Genomic DNA, 12,361 nt, shown 5'->3' with positions numbered 1-12,361 from the left:
TCCCCACCTCAGCCCAGTGATGCCTGCCAACCTTCCATTAAGAGTTACACCATTGGCAGACTGGCTGTGTTACAGAATTAATTCTGGGGCTGGCTTTCAGCCCACCTGCACCTTGACCTCATCTATGCTTGCTCTGTCTCCACACCCACGCCACATTCATCCAGCTTCACAAAAATCTCCGTCCTCCCGTTTTTGGTGATTTATTGGGTTGGTCTCTTATCACTGAAGTTTGTTGTCATGGCATCTCTCAATAACAAGTGCCTGAGTACCTTCGGGCAAGTTACTGAACATCTCTCCTGGCTTCTGTTTCCTTTCCTGTGAAATGGATAAGAATGCTTGGAGCATTAAAAAGTTAAGGCAGCTTTTAATGCCTAAAAAGGGCTCTACATGGGGCCTGGCACACGTAGTATATACTCAGTAAATTCTGAGTGCTCAATTTTCTGGCCCCTCCTGTCGAACTTTTTACATATCATCTCTCCATGCTCTGCCTCTGTGTCTACGTAATTAATAATTCTGGTTAAAGACTCTTTGAAACTGCCTTAAGAATTCTTGTCCAAGTCCCTTCTCTTTCCAAGCCTCAGCCGCAAGCTCACTCTGGTGAATAGTTGAGATGACAATGGACGCGTTTCTACTGCAGACTGTCAAGTTTCTGCCAGGTTGTTCTCGGCCCTTTGGGTTTCCTAGTCCATATTTCCCAGAAGAAGAGTTAAGTTTTAAGGATGATTTGTTAGCTATAAATCTCCATTATGCCTTTTCAAGGATTTTAATATATTGTTAAACCATAGTTTTGACACGTAAACAAGTATCTCCCCTTTAAGAATGAATTGTCAGCACATGCCAAGCACCCAAACACTATTATTCTTCATTCTGGATGTTCCTATGATCTCATAGCTGTTTAGGGTGCCTTTCCCATTCGCAGCCCTGAGTTCTGGAAACAGAAAGGTCATTGTTCTTATCTGAAGCGATGTCATCTAATAGCTGCTCACTTTCTGTCAAGCTCTTCATCTTGTGGCGTTCAGGCAGGGCGCCAGGGAAGCTGCCTGGCCCCTCCCACTCACCCCTGCTGCCTCTGGCGTTATCCTCGCGTCTCCTGTCCTGTATGTGTATGTGTCTGTCCCTCCTTGCCCCATCCCACTGCGTTCGCTGCCCGGGCACACATACCTGGATGCTTCTTCTCTCCGCACCTTTACTCAGGGTACTTCCCTGTTCACCAACATGAAATCACCATCAGCTACACATTCCCACAGTTTGCTGCTCCCTTTCCCAGCAACACTCTTCTAGAGAATCGTCTTCACTTAGAGTCTCTCTACCTGACCCCCTCCCAGTCTCACCTTAACACACTGCCAAAAATGTTCTTGTCACAGGTACCGCTATCCAACATCTTGCTATTAGTTTCCATCTCTCTTGGTCCCTTTGCACTGCTTGACATGGCTCATGGGCTTCTTCTTCCTTGAATCTTGGTCTTCTTGTAGCGTCTGGAGCACCAGGTTTGCTGCTCTTTTGTTCCTGAGTTTCCTCCCCCAGATCGCCATGGGGACGCCCCTGCTTATGCATTGAAGCAGGCTTGCACAGGCCTTCCCGTCCCAGACGGTCCCAGCCCAAGCCGCTTCCTTTACCCCCTTGCCTCACTTTCTACCTTTTCTTTTAAATAGTACTTATCCATCCCCGACATTATCATTTATCATTTCACAGGGTGGTTTGTAGTTATCAAATCGCACCTTTGGCAATAATGATTTTGGCATTTATCAGTGACCTGCTATGTCCGAGTTACTGCACTAAGTTCTTTGCATACATTAGCTCATTTAATATTCCTGATAACTTTTTAAAGTAGAAACTATTATCTTTATTTTACATAGGTACCAACTGAAGTACAGTGAAGTTGAATGACTTGCATTTGGTCCCAAAGCTGTAGGGTAAAGAGGATTCAGACCTGGCCATTCGGACTCCAGGACGTGTGATAGAAATCACTGAGACAAGGACCACTGCATGTAGCTGCTTCCCCATGCTTCCAGAGAGAATGCTGAAGGATTTGGTGGGATGGGACATCTTCAGTGTAACCACTGGAGAGAGAGTTATTTTATGTTTCTTCTGGCGCACTGAGAATGCCAAAGGTTTGGCTTTGTGGTGACTTGAACAAGCAATAGATTGTACACAGTAAAGTATTCATCTTGTTTACATTGAGGCTTTATTAAATAATGAAGTGTATTATAAGGCTTGCAGAAGTCTTAAAGTAAGATTATACATTTCTTTTTTTTTTTGTATTTTTCTGAAGCTGGAAATGGGGAGAGACAGACTCCCGCATGCGCCCGACTGGGATCCACCCGGCACGCCCACCAGGGGGTGACACTCTGCCCACCAGAGGACGATGCTCTGCCCCTCCGGGGCGTCGCTCTGTTGCGACCAGAGCCACTCCAGCGCCTGGGGCAGAGGCCATGGAGCCATCCCCAGTGCCCGGGCCATCTTTGCTCCAATGGAGCCTCACTGCGGGAGGAGAAGAGAGAGACAGAGAGGAAGGAGAGGGGGAGGGGTGGAGAAGCAGATGGGCGCTTCTCCTGTGTGCCCTGGCCGGAAATCGAACCCGGGACTTCTGCACGCCAGGCTGACGCTCTACCACTGAGCCAACCGGCCAGGGCCAAGATTATACATTTTTAACCTGTGTTTAAATATTCAAGACATAATGTCAGTTTACTTGCTAATGAATCGGTGATCTGGGATGAACTGGAAACATTTCCTAATGAGAACAAAATAAGGAAGCAGATGAGCTAGTCTGTATTTTCTTACCTTTGACTCTCTGCTTAATCTACAAAGCTAAAGTCTGCGTGGATGATTGGCTAGGGACATCAAGGGGGAACGCTTTTGCGGCGGGAAAGAGCAGGTGTTTCCCACCTGCTGGATTCGGTCTCCCCAGCTGAACTTTGCCTTCTTTACAGGAATCCGCAGCACACCCGCCCAGCCTGTCAGTGCTCCTGTAAACTGTTGATCAGTCGCTGGCAAGCCTGCATAGCCTGAGCCAGAACCACCATTCCCAGAAACCCTGTACTGTGTCTAGCCTGCTCCTGGTAAATCCCACCTCTGTCTCTTAGCTGGCTCCCACGGCACCCTCTGCTCCAGCCTGCTGCTTCCCAGAAAAGAGACTCAAAACTCATCAGAAGTGTTATATCACTGACTTCATGTATAACCTCTCCACAAAGCCTTGCATTTGGAAGAAGACAATTAGGCTGATGTGGAATCCCACAGGATAAAAGCCTTTTATTGTTCAGTGAGCATTGACCTTAGGGACCCTTAAATCCCAACAATCAGGAAACCCAGTCCACATGGTATGCTAAGGGTAGCTTTTTGTATTTATTTATTTATTTTTTATTCAGTGAGAGGAGGGGAGGCAGAGAGACAGACTCCCACATGTGCCCCTACCCAGACCCACCTGGTAAGCCCACTAGGGGGCAATGCTCTGCCCATCAGGGATGTTGCTCTGTTGCTCAGCAAATTAAGCTCTTCTTAGCGCCTGAGGCAGAGGCCATGGAGCCATTTTCAGCACCTGAGGCCAACTTGTTCCAATTGAGCCATAGCTGCAGGAGGGTAAGGGAGAGAGTGAGAGAAGGGTGTAGGCGTGGAGAAGCAGTTGGGCGCTTCTCCTGTGTGCCCTGACTGGGAAATCAAACCTGAGACATCCATATAACAGGCCAATGCTCAACCAATGAGCCTACTGGCTAGGACCCCTAGGGGTAGTTTTATACTACTGATAATAAGCTGTATCAGAGCTGTTCATTGCCTTCCCCAAATTTTCCTCACGTCTGCACGCCCTCCCCATTCCCACAGAGACTCCCTCTTGTAGGATCTAATTATTCATCTCCCAGTCCAGCCTTTCTCTGTTCCAAGTACCTGCGCCCTGGATAACACACAGATTCTGATTCAACACGTGTGGGGTGGGGCCTGAGATTCTGCATTTCTAACGTGCTCCTGAGGGACAGGGGATGCCTCTGGTCCACCAGATCACGCTCAGCAGAGCAAGATCAGGCCAGCAGTTCCCAAACCGGAGTTTGCATCAGAATCCCCCTTGGGCTTGTTGAAACACAGATCTTTGGGCTTTATTGCAAGACATTCTGACTCAGCAGGTCTCAGAAGGGATCCAAGAGCCTGCCTTTCTCCCAGGTTCCAGGTGCTGCTGCTGGCCTGGGCCCCCACGTTGAGAGCCACTCTGCTGGATGACTGGATGAGCCCCGATGGTCTCTCTACTCCGTCTACTTTACTTCCCTCCCATTTGAATTATTCTTAAAATTCTCAAAATGATAATTTTGTGTCCTTTCTTACCTTATTTATAAAACTAATGTTTCCAAATGGGCCACTTAACATCCTTATAGACTCTTTGGTATGCTGTAACAGCTATTAGGAATAAGCATCCCTAAGACAGAATTTTGTCAAAGGCCTTTTTTAAATTTTTTTTTTTTATCTTTTAATTATAGTTGATAACTTTATTTATTTATTTATTCATTTTAGAGAGGAGAGGGAGAGACAGAGAGAGAGAGAGGAGAGACAGAGAGAGAGAGAAGGGGGGAGGAGCTGGAAGCATCAACTCCCATATGTGCCTTGACCAGGCAAGCCCAGGGTTTCGAACCGGTGACCTCAGCATTTCCATGTTGACGCTTTATCCACTGCGCCACCACAGGTCAGGCTCAAAGGCCTTTGTCTCCGGTTATCTAATGGCAAATAAGAGCTATGGTCCTCCCAGGGCACACCCTGAATTATTTGTCAGTGCTTGAAGCGACTCTTTTATTTGGGAATTTAGGTAGACAGCAAAAGCATTTGTTCAGAATGGGTCAACATACACTGTAGAATGATATCTACAAACTCTTCAGTAATCCATAGCTAAGACTTCATACCAACTACAAACTATTGTGCAGTACAACAGAATTCTTTTGTCACTCACCCGCTCCCAGTGTCTTGAGAAACTGGCCAGTGACAGCCAGAGAAGTTGCCCTGTTCTCTTCGGACCAAACTTCTCATTGCTCTGCCATAGTTTTGCTAATTCCCTTCTTTGAGACTCAAGCTATTTCTTTTCCAGGCTGCTGGATGCAAGGGTTCTTTGTTGCTGCGATGTTTGTTTTGTTGTGGGGCTCTTGGTCCTAATTCTTTCCCTTTGAATCTGTAAATACTCCAAGTGCAGCCCATAAAGAGGCCTGACTGGGCTCCAGGACTCACTGCCAGATGCCGGCTTCAGCTGGACGAACCAACCCAAGAGAGGGGCGGATTTTGTGGGTTTGTTTGGTCTCCTCGTTTGCTCCATCTGGGCACCCTGTCCTTGGTCCCCCTTCGTCTTTGCTCCTCAGTACCAAAGGGGACATTTTATTCCCCTCTTCATGGTGGGAGCCCACACTTTATACATATGGGGCCTGAGCTGAAATTTGATTCCTTCATTGCGTGATGGTCTGGCTTTATCTATGTAAGTTCACCTCCTTTACTATTTTGTCCTTTCACTCCTAAATTCTAGTTCTGGTGGCATTTGGACCCTTCGGGGCGTTGGCCATCCTTTCCAGCTGCAGCTTCTGGCATTGTGGTGTCTCTGCTCCAGCCAACCCCCAGGAAGCCATTTATAAACTCTTATACCTCCCTGTCTCGTATACACATCATGGAGTTCCCTCTTCCCGAAATCTCCTCTGCAGCGCCTCCTCCCCTGGTTCCCACCCCAACAAAATGAATCTTGTTAAACCTGATGAAAATCAGGTGGTGAGTCCTTAAAAGGCATTGTCTCTAAGTGGCCTCCTTTTGTGTGGTTTTGGTAGGAATGTGTTTGAGGGAGGGAGGAGGTATTTGCTGCAGGCGAATGTTTGAACGTTCTGGGTGCGGGATTGGGGAGGCAGGAGGGCTGGTGATCCTGGGCACAGTTGGTGCAGATTTGGTCTGCCGGAAGGAAGAAAGGAATTTTTGTCCCTTGCAGATCTCTGCTTTCTTTCTGTGAGACCTAAGGCAATTCAATGTGGAAAACTACTGCAAGCACACTGACGTTTATATTTTAGTATCCTTGGTACACCGTATGCTCACTCTCCATATTGTGAGAGTTTGTGAAAAGTAAAGAAGCTTTGAAATGGTAAAAGCCAACTCCCTCCTCACTCTTCAGTACGCCTCGCCTCGGTTGGAAGAAAGGAATGAGCTGGGTGCTTCGCTCTGGTGATTTTGTGCCTTGACACATGTATTTGAAGGATTGGAAATGGATTGCAGCTTGAAACTTCAGTTCTTTTCACTCTATTTTCCTTTGTGTTTTCACCCATTGGTACCTTACGTTTGTCAGGGGACAAACCACAGGTTTAGAATTTTAGTGTTCTTGGTGAATATTGTGGGATGTTCCTGCACCTAACAGGGAGCTACAGATGCATCAGGCTTGGTGTTTCCAGATAGCTTATTTTTAATTATGAACATAGTGATGAGCAGCAATTTCCTTCTCCGGCCCTGTGAAACGGGAAGTCTTGAGCAGCAGATGTTGTCGGCCGTCTGACCAGTCTCCCTCTGGGGTCAGGGAGCCTGTCCTCCCCGCTGTCACAGGTGCTGTTCTGGGCATTGGAAGATGTTCAGCAGCACCCCTGTCTCTACCCACGAAATGCCAGTGGCACTCCACCAGACTGACCACCAGAGTGTCTCCAGAGAGCCAAATGCCCAGGATTGGAGAGGGGAGCAGTGGGCAGCAACATCGCTCCCTGTGGAGAAACGTTGATCTTTTGAGAATCTGAAAGTGAGCTGAGCAAGAGCCAGCTTTCTCCCTAAGACTTTTTCAAGCACAGGGGAGAGGAAAGGTATTCTGCTAAACAAAGACTAGATTCTTTTTATGATGTCACCGTTCCATTCCACCCATGCCATTCTAGTGAAACTTTTACAATGAAGTCTTCTTCCTCAAGAGTCTAAAATAGAAGAGATAACAAGACAAGGTTTCTACTTTGAAGAGTCCAGTGAAGTTAAGAATGGGCCTGGTTTAAAACTTGGGAGGCCAAGGACATTTGTGTTTGACATTAGATCGTGGCAGGATGCAACACTTTAAAAGAGGTTTGAAAGTGTCCCTGACTTCTATTACATTTTAAAAAAGAAAATAACAATGAATCTCACCGCCTGACATTGTAAAGACGGGAACAGTGAAACTATTCAAAATGTTACCCCGAATCCGAGGAGCTGACTGATTTTAACCTTTTTCTGGTGACACATTTCAGTCTTCCATGTACAGCCTCAGTTTTGCCTGCCCCTGCAACTCAATCCTTCACATTTACCCATAATAGAAGGCCTCCACTTGATATAGGTAATTAAGCCAATCTTGTTTTCAGGCCTTGAATAATTAATAGCTATGACTTTGACATTTTAAGAATGTTATGTTGACCTTGTTCTCTGCTCATTGATGAGAATGAAATGTAAGAAATGTGCATCAGAGCCAGGCCCTTGGTGTAATAATAAAGATTTAATTTATAATGTTTCCTATTGTTCTCTTCTTTTTCATGTACACAACCCACATTGCACCTTTTCCCAAAGTCATCATTGGTTATTATTTGAACAGTTAAACGCACACCTCCTTATTCTCGTATTATGTTGTTATATTAATCACGGCGGTGACAAGCAAAATTTCCTCCCAGAACTCTTAACCTGCTTTAAAATAAAACTAATGTTCACTTTTAATTGAGTCGTTAAATAAAGCCCATGGCATTTTGAGGCAGAAAGCATGATCCTGTCCCAGGAGCTCAAAGTGCACTCGACGGTCGCCTGTGTAAGGTAACAACTAGGTGTGTGTTCCTTCCCTCAGTAAGAGGAGCAGCAGTGGCAGTTGTGTCCCTGGAAGACATCTTCAAGTTCCAAAGGACAGTTTCCTTCCTCTCCTGGAAGGAATGCAAGGAGATAGGACAGGAATCCTATGGAAGAGAACTCAAGAAGAAAATGCAGAGCTAGGTCAAAATTGAGCTCCCTGGAGAGAGAGATGGAGGAGGATACAAAACCACACAAGAAAAGGGAATTTTAAAGCATTTAGAGGCAGGGTGGGGGGAGATGACTGTAAACAAAGCAAGTGCTAAATATAGAAACTATGGAAATAAATAGCCCATGCTCCTTGGGTAGCCTCAGCTTTGATGATAAGTGGCAATGCAGCTCCAAAAGGCTTCTCTAAAGCTATATGAACAGGAAGGGATTAAGAATATGCTGCTTAAGAGAAACAAACCTGGTTTACCTCAGAATTTTGCCCTTTGGGGGGGGGGGAAAGGCAAGGATGTTAGAGCAAGCACTCTGTGTAATTAAAATTCTAGAGCAGTGATTTTCAACCTGTTTCACCTCACAGCACATATAAACTCATTACTGAAACTCTGCAGCACACCCAAAAATACATCTTTGGGGGATCTGACAAAAAGAATAGGTATAATTTTTATTCATTCACCCCAAATGGCTATTGTTGTGTTGGCTGTTGTCATTTTCTTACTTGACAATCTAAGAGAAAAAAGGCCAGTGCTCCTGACTGAATAGTCAGGTTATGCACATTTTAAAAATTCTTGTGGCACACCGGTTGAGAATTGCTGTCCTAGAATGCATAGAGGGAAACAGGCAGACAGTCCATTGTCCAATAATACTTTGAAATGTGTTGCAAGGGAGTTTTGAAAGGATAGGTGCCTTATTCTAATTATACTTGCTAGCTAGTGAGGCAATCATGAGAAACCATTCACAGGAGTTCTGTGCACAGAACTGAAACCGAACCAGAAGGCGGAAGAGGGAATGAGGAAAGAATCCGATTGGCTTTAGATGATGCGGGTCAGGTACACTCTGTTTGCTTTCCTTTTTCACATCTTGGATTGGTTTTTACGGAAATTTCTGTTAGCTGGGTCACACTGGTATACAATGGACCTCTGTCCATTACTTAGTGTATTTGCTATTAAGTTGAGATCAAGATTACATTAGGGGAGTGGGAGTGGTCAAAAATATAAGTGGAGGCCCTGGCCGGTTGGCTCAGTGGTAGAGTGTCGGCCTGGCCTGCAGGAGTCCCGGGTTCGATTCCCGGCCAGGCACACAGGAGAAGCGCTCATCTGCTTCTCCACCCCTCCCCCTCTCCTTCCTCTCTGTCTCTCTCTTCCCCTCCCATAGCCAAGGCTCCATTGGAGCAAAGTTGGCCCAGGCGCTGAGGATGGCTCCGTGGCCTCTGCCTCAGGCACTAGAATGGCCCTGGTTGCAACAGAGCAACGCCCCAGATAGGTGGAGCATTGCCCCCTGATGAGCAAGCCAGGTGGATCCCGGTCAGGCGCATGCAGGAGTCTGTCTGACTGCCTCCCCGTTTCCAACTTAAGAAAAATACAAAAAAAAAAAAATATATATATATATATATATCAGAATAGTGCTGTCTCTTTTAGAGCTGTATACAATGTTACTGTTAGAACAGATGGACTTAGACCTTGAAGTTATTTATTTATTTTTTTTAATTTTTTATTTATTCATTTTAGAGAGGAGAGGGAGAGACAGAGAGAGAGAAAGCGGGGGGGGGGGGGGGGAGCTGGAAGCATCAACTCCCATATGTGCCTTGACCAGGCAAGCCCAGGGTTTCAAACCAGCGACCTCAGTATTTCCAGGTCGATGCTTTATCCACTGCGCCACCACAGGTCAGGCTAGACCTTGAAGTTAAAACAAAAGATAAGGGGGGTGAATTTTTAAAGTTAAATTTCTTTTTTTTAATATTTTTGTATTTTTAAACATTTTTATTAATTTTTTTTTGTGTGTGTATAATCTGTATATGTTGAGATGTTCATCAACCATTTTGATCACCAACTAAGCCGTGGATCTTTTAGAGTTTTTCTGACTTTCAGCCAAATAAAATTAATTAATAATCATTAAGAAAACTAAAAGAAAGTAGAAACTAAAAACCTGGTATCTGTGGCTATCAGCAGAGGTCAGCCTTTTCCCTCCAGCTTTATTGGGCATTCTTTTTTTTTATAAAAGAATGCCCAATTTAATTTAATAAATTAAATATGTTTAAATTTATTGTGTTAACATGGATTCACGTGTCCCACTGCATATAACTTCCTCATCCCTACCCTGTGTCCCTTTTTATACCCCCTTTGACCCCCTCCTCTTAACTTCCTCCCCGTTTCCTTCTAGGATTTGCTGTCCTGTTATCTATATCTCTGTGTTATGTATATATAGTGTGTCACCAATCCCTTTACCTTCTCTGATCCCATCCCCTCATCCCTCTTCCCTCTGACTGCTGTCCTTCTGGTCCCTGTGATCCCGTCTCTGCCTCTATTCCATTCTTCAGTTCACTTTGTTCATTCAATTCCACATGTATGTGAGATCATAGGATATTTTTCTTTCTCTGCCTGGCTTATTTCACTTAACATAATAATCTCCAGGTCCATCCATGCTGTCACAAAAGGTAAGATTCCCTTCTTTTTCACAGCTGCATAGTATTTCATTGTGTATATGTACCACTGCTTTTTAATCCACTCATCCACTGACAGTTTCAGTTCAATTTTATTAAGAGCTATCTATGAAACTTCAAGTTTATTTTAGTTTCAAGTAGTGAGAAGACAAAAAAGGCCTGGTTACTTAAGAAGCCAGGGCATAAGATGGTAGACTATTCCATGGGGGAAAGAGATTGAGAATACTTTGGGGGAACGTGTGGTTGTAGACACATTGCAAGTTTCTGTTGAAGAAAAGGTGTTTACAGTCATGACGGAGAGAGGATGTTTTCTGGAAAGTCACAAGGAAATCCCAAAGAGAAGGAAACCTCTTCATGCAGTAGCTTCATTTTCTTTCAGCAAATGCTTGTGTGATTATGACTGAGCACACGCGTTGTGCTGATACATAGGTATGCAGAAGGAAGTGTTCTTCCCCTAGGAAGAGGAAGCCTGTGAAGAGTCGACCTAGTAACCATTCTCCCCCCTTATGCTCCCCGGCATCCCTTGTACCTAGGTGAGCCTGTGAGAGTAAATTGTGGCCAAAAACGGTGAACAGAAGGCTGTGAAACTTCTGGAATATTCTCTTGGGGGAAAGAGCATGTGCTTCTTCAACTTTCTGCCTTTGATTCAGGCAGATATGTTGCCAATATGAATTGTGTTTGAGCAACCAGCTCTGCCAGGAGGTGGATGCCACATGCTGAAGCCCGAGAAACTGTCTGATAGGAAGAGAAAGCTGAACCCAAACAATCTTGGGATGCACCCCTGCCCAGCCTGCACTCCGAAATCTAGATTTCCTTATGTGAGAGAGAAATGAGCCTCTGTCCTGTCTAAGCTACTGTTACTTTGGCCTTCTAAAAAATTACATATTAATTTTTTATTTTATTATTTTTTTAAAGAGAGAGGAAAGGAGAGAAAGAGAGAGGAAAAAAAGCCACATTGATTTGTTCCACTTATTTCTTCATTCGTTCATTGATTCTTTTATGTGCCCTGACCAGGGATTAAACTGACAACGGTGGCATATTGAGACAGTGCTCAAACCAACTGAGCAACTTGGCCAGGGCCTGCCACCTCCTTTTTTAACTGAACATAAACTTAACAACTTAACTGATTAAGATTCACTATGCTTATAAGTAGGATTTAAAGATTTAATTCATATTTAGAAATTTATATCATTCTTCCCAGTTTATGCTAAAACTAGGGCAATTAAAAAAAAGGTATCAATCAATCAAATGTAATTGATTGTATATTTAGTGCAAAGAAATGTATAATGGAATTTTGGCCATCAAAGCAACTTTCTTTAATGTGAAAAACAAAAAATTTAAAATGTGCATATGTGCATATAGATACACACACAAATGCCTGTATATTTGCACATACATACACACATACATACATACATACATACATACATATAAACACACAAAACATTCCATTGTGTAAGAGATCAATCCAATAGAACCTGTAGTATAAGGAGAGAAAGATTAGCACAGAATAAAATCCTCACTAGTTAAGACGAAACAGCTGGAAAAGACTGGGAAGTTAGGACAGAGAACTCAATTTTGAAGGTTAGACAGAAATATTAGAGCAGTGATAAGAAGGGGGAATGGGATACAATGAATACATTATCAAGGACATGAAAGAATATTAGGTTGTGATCTTTTATGATACGTGTGCAGTCAAAGTTCTGGTTCTGGTTGAAGGATCTTTGGCCAACGCTCGGTTCTTTCAGCTGGTCCTGACGGAGTGCAGAAGCCGCCCTGACAGACCACACAGTTCCACTGGTGGCATTTTCAGGAAGGCTGTGTCTGAAGTTTTTCTATGAAGAACTCTTACTGTTTACATTTCAATTTGCCATTCTGTGGTCAAAGAGCTGAGTGAATGATTGCAGTGTGGTAATTGTGTCTGGAAAGGAGAAAAGTACAACAGAACACTTTGGTTATTGCTGGCAGCGTTGCCAGTGGAAATTG

At 44.3% G+C, this 12,361-nt stretch overlaps 1 protein-coding gene across 2 annotated transcripts in view; it reads left to right on the top strand.

The window, feature by feature from the left end:
• The window catches only part of PLCB1 (phospholipase C beta 1), a 688,569-nt gene that overhangs the window by 185,032 nt on the left and 491,176 nt on the right, over nucleotides 1–12,361 (top strand). The window lies entirely within an intron of this gene.

This window comes from Saccopteryx bilineata, chromosome 6 (assembly GCF_036850765.1).
Source record: "Saccopteryx bilineata isolate mSacBil1 chromosome 6, mSacBil1_pri_phased_curated, whole genome shotgun sequence".
NCBI lineage: Eukaryota > Metazoa > Chordata > Mammalia > Chiroptera > Emballonuridae > Saccopteryx > Saccopteryx bilineata.
This window is presented reverse-complemented; position numbering and strand designations above follow the sequence as displayed.